This window comes from Zootoca vivipara, chromosome 11 (assembly GCF_963506605.1).
Source record: "Zootoca vivipara chromosome 11, rZooViv1.1, whole genome shotgun sequence".
Taxonomy (NCBI): Eukaryota; Metazoa; Chordata; class Lepidosauria; order Squamata; family Lacertidae; genus Zootoca; species Zootoca vivipara.
This window is the reverse complement of record NC_083286.1, coordinates 1259224-1264343: the sequence shown is the minus strand read 5'-3', so window position 1 is coordinate 1264343 and position 5120 is coordinate 1259224.

Here is a 5120-nt window from a genome sequence, read left to right as displayed (position 1 = left end):
TTAATTTCATAAACTGGTTCTTCACAGACATTGGAATGTATACTTAAATAATGGAGTACAGTCATACCTTGGTTGTCAAACTTAATCCATTCTTCCCCAGAGTGATAAATTCATTCTTTCCCATATTTCATATCCTTCTTTATCTCTTTCCAAATTGTTAGGTAAAGGTAAAGGGACCCCTGACCATTAGGTCCAGTCGCAGACGACTCTGGGGTTGCGGCGCCCATCTCGCTTTACTGGCCAAGGGAGCCGGCGTACAGCTTCCAGGTCATGTGGCCAGCATGACTAAGGTGAACCAGAGCAGCGCATGGAAATGCCGTTTACCTTCCCGCCGAAACTATACCTACAGTGTTTCCCCTATTTTAAGACGTAGTCATAAAGTAAGCCATAGCAGGATTTTTAAGCACAATCACAATCAAATCCGTTTATTGTGAGGACCATGCCTGTACACAAATATCAACACAACAATAATTAAAAATATTAAAATCCATTTCATAATAACCCAACAAAACCTTCATCCCACAAAACACGAAGAGAAGGAAAACAAGCAACGAGTTAAACAGACGATGAAGGGGTCTTTACATTGTCATCTATAAATCTTTCCCTGGCTTTCATGGCCTTCATCACAAAAACCGCTACCGCATGGGTAATACGTGGGTTTGCATCAACCAACAAAAATTTTACTCTGTCTTCAGGATTGATTATGGAGTTGGGTATAATTTGCAGCATTGCGTCTCTAAAGCCCGAATAAATGGGGCAATAGAGGAGGTAATGTATAAGATCCTCTTTAATTTTCATAAGGCAAGGGCATAGACGATGTTCTACTGGGGTTTTTGTGAATCTACCGGTCAAATATGCAGTTGGCAATGTTTGAAACTGCACCATAGTAAAAGCTCTCCGAAGGGTGGGATCAGTGATCTCCACCAAGTAGTTGGCACAGATTTTGACTGCTTTTACTCGGGGAAACCAGTAGGAAAACCCAGAGTTTTTTATCTTCGTGGTGTCCAAAAAGGCGTCTTTTTCAAATATCCATTCCCGAACTTTATCAGGGCTCCACAGTTTGAGAGTATTAAACTCAGGTAGATTGTATCTGGATAGAATATCTAATAGGTTTTGACGCCAAGTAGTATTATGTTGTAAAGATACAAAGGCTTGTTTAGCCAATAAGGTGTTCGAGGCATCTGCGAGGTTGGTGAAAAAACGCAGAAATCTTAAGTGGGCCCTGGCAGACACAGAAGGTAATCCTACTTCCACTCTTAGGAAAGCTGCCGGAGTACTCTGAGGGAGGCCTAGAATTCTTCTGAGATAAAATTTTTGGAAGATTTCAAGCCGTTCTAGCAGCTTCTGATTCCATCCCCAGAGTTCTACCCCATATAACATCTGGGGAATCACTTTACCAACAAAAGCTTTTAGTGCCGGGATCACCAGTTGCCCTCCCCTTGAATAAAAAAAGCTGAGCAGAGCACCGATTGTCCTACGTGTTAGAAGGGCCGCGGCCTTGAAGTGGGCAAGCCAGCTAGATGTAGCTTGGAAGGTGATACCAAGATATTTAAAAAGAGGACACTGTTCAATTATGCGTTCATCTAAAGACCATGTAAATGTGTGGCGAGCTCTAGTAAACACCACAATTTTTGCTTTGTCATAGTTTATCTTTAGAGAGTTTTGGGAACAATAAGCTGCGAGCCCCTCCAGCATGCTGTGTAGACCCCTTCGAGTAAGTGCCATGACAGCCATGTCATCAGCATATAGCAATATATTCAGGTGTTTGCCTTCCAGGGCAGGAGCTGATGACTTGTACTTCGCCATATGCTGAACAACATCATTTATATAAAAGTTAAAGAGGAATGGCGCTAACAAACAACCCTGTTTAACCCCTTTCCCCAGTGGCATTGGGTCAGTATAGTTGCCTGTCATCCCAGTTCTGATTTTAACTGTGGTATCTGTATGTAACTCTCTAAGTATTTTGAGAAGTCGTCTATCAATATCTGTTTGATATAGTTTTTGCCATAATTTGTCCCTACAAATTGAGTCAAAAGCAGATGTAAGGTCTACAAAAGCCACAAAAAGTTTGCTCTTATGTACCTTTGTATACTTATCTATCATTGTCTGTAGTACCAAACAATGACCTGTTGTGCTATGGCCCTTTCTGAACCCTGCCTGTTCCGGATTAAACAAGTTAGAGTGGTCAGCCCAGTCAACCAGTTTATTTAGCAGGTAACGAGTATAAAGTTTATACGCGATGTCCAGGAGACTTATGGGGCGGTAGTTTGAAGGGTCTTGGGGGTCTCCCTTCTTATAGATGGGGGCTACGAGACTCAGTTTCCAGTTTGGTGGGATTCTGCATGTATCATTTATTACCGTAAAAAGTTGGGCCAAAATAGCGGCCCACCACTGGGCATTTAGTTTAAACACCTCCGGGGGAATCATATCCTCACCGGGAGCTTTGCCATTTTTGAGTGTTTTAATTAGCTGTAAACATTCTAATTCGGTAACAGGATCCCAACCCATTAATAGATCGTTTTTAAAAGGAGGAAACTGGCTTGGTTTAACAATGTTTGGAGTTGTATATAGCCGGGAAAAATGTTGGTACCATAAGTTAGATGAAATACTGTTGGTTGCAATTTTCCCTTTGGGTGAAACTCCCTGAGCAATTATTTCCCAGAATTTTTTGTCGTCCCGCAATTTGATCGCTTTGTCAAGTGCCTCCCATTGTTCCTTTCTGTAGAGGGATTTCTTAAATTTTAGAGTATTTTTATAATGAGAACGCCACCTGTGCAGGTTTTCCATGGAGGACAGAGTCCCTTCCTGTTTTACCTTATTTTGTAATTTCCTAAGCAAGGATCTTAGATTCCTGCAGTCTCTGTCGAACCAGGCCCTTGAATTGTTTTGTTGTTTGGGAGGATTGGGGTTCGTAAGTAGTGGGAAGAGCGACTCTGAGACCCGCTGGAATGTTGAAAAGGGGTCAGAATTAGATAAAATACACTGGTCTCTCAAGGCCAGTAAGTCTGATGAATGCAGGTGTTGTTTGATTTTAGATTCCAGGTCGCTGTTCCATTTACGCCTACGGGGGGCCAGAGTTGGAGGTGGGTCTACACAGTGATGGTGTAGCGGATCCTCCAAACCAAGGGGAGTTAGTGAGATTGCTATAGGAAGATGGTCACTCTCAATTCTATTAAAAGTCCTGAAGCCCTGTGACCTCTCCAAAAGTTTTGGGGAGACCAGGATATGATCAATAACGCTCGCACCTCTAGGCCCGAGAAAAGAAAAGAAACCTCCTGACCTGTCCATATAGGTACCATGCAAATTATACAAATTATGTTTGAAGGCAGTCTCCATTAATGTAATGCCTGCCTTATTCAAGACCTTATCATCAGAGGACCAGGGAATAAACCAATCTGCCTCTGGCAGGAACTGAGATTTAGAGCAGTACATATTAATGTCATTTCCTATCCTGGCGTTGAAATCACCTGCCAGCAGGATATCCATGCCAGGGACTTCTAGTTCAGCCTTCTCCAAACATAACTCTAAATCTTCCCAGATTTGTGACGACTGGGGAGGGGTGCCCATGGGAGGGATATATATATTAAAGCAAAGGAAATCTCCTCCTTCACTGCTAGAGATAAGTAGGATTTGTAAGTTGTTATTCTTCACCCACTGCTGTTGCCGGACCTTGCACTTTAGCTTGGTAGAGACAAAAGTGACTAAACCACCACTAGGTCGGCCTCGGATATTTGGTTTTATCGCAGGAGTAGCAAAGGCTTCATATCCCTGTAAAGGAGGGACATGGAGATCTAGACACCATGTCTCCTGTAGACATATAATCTGAAATTTTGTAAGGAAATCCAGAAGGTCGACATCACCCTGCTTAGATAGCCATCCCGCCACATTCCAAGATAGAATGTGAAAATAGGGTGATGGTGGAAATAGTGGCAGTCAATCTCTTTTCCGATGGTTTAAGGCTCCTGAGTTAGGCTCATCCTCTTTCTGCCCTGCTTGGTGGTTCCAGGTTTGAGGTCGCTGGTCCCTAGGTAGGTGTAATAACTTTAACTGAGGGGCCAATAAGTTAATGTGGCCCAGGGGATCTTCGATGACACTATTACAAATATCAAGATGTTCAGCTGGTTTTTCCAGAGCAAGGGCTTTGCTGACCCGTGTAGGTTGCAAAGGTAACAGGTCAACAACTGTATCTTGCGTCGATACTGCTAGCGGGTCAGGATTTGACAAATGCTGTGAATCTTGATTGCGTATTGGGCTTAGAATAATGGAAGCCTCCAAATCCGGCATCGAGGCATATGAGGACGAGAGCATTTCAGATTGGTCTTGCTTGGGTAGTCCACAGTGCCACAGTGCCAGCCGCGTCCCAAATTGTTATGTAGTTATCTTTAAATATATTTATATTTTTCACAGTTAGCCAGACCCCCAGATGTTTCCCCTATTTCTCAACTGTTAATTGTGTTGCTAGTTGTAAATCATTTTTACTTTTTTCTGTCATATTTTTGACCAAAACTTTCATTTTACTTTTATTTAACTTAAATCTTGTGACCCACCCAAACTAGTGTATTTTATCCAAAAGCCTTGGTATGCTCACCAATGGGTTTTCTACTGTTATTACAAGGTCATCTGCAAATGCTTTTAATTTGTACTCTTTACACCCCACTGTTATACCTTTGATTTCTTTTTTAGATCTTTTATTCCTCGCCAGTACCTCTAACACCAGAATAAACATAAATGGTGACAAGGGACAGCCTTCTCTAGTCCCTTTTGTAATTTTACATATTTCTGATACTACATTGTTCACTAATAACCATGCCTGCTGTTCTGTATAAATAGCATCAATTCCTTTGTGAAATATTTCTCCAAAATTCATCATTTTTATCACTTTTTTCATAAAATTCCATTGGGGGGAACCCAGCCAAATGGCAGGGTATAAATAATAATATTTTATTTATTAGTTTATTTATTTTCTACTTTAAATTCTATTCTAATCCATGGGCATAGCCAGGATTTTTGTTGCGGTGGGCCCTGGCCATGCTTGTTGGGACTGATGGGAGCTGGAGCTCAGCAACATCGGGAGGGCAAAAGGTTTCGCTCGCCTGCTGTAAAGGAATCACAACTGAATG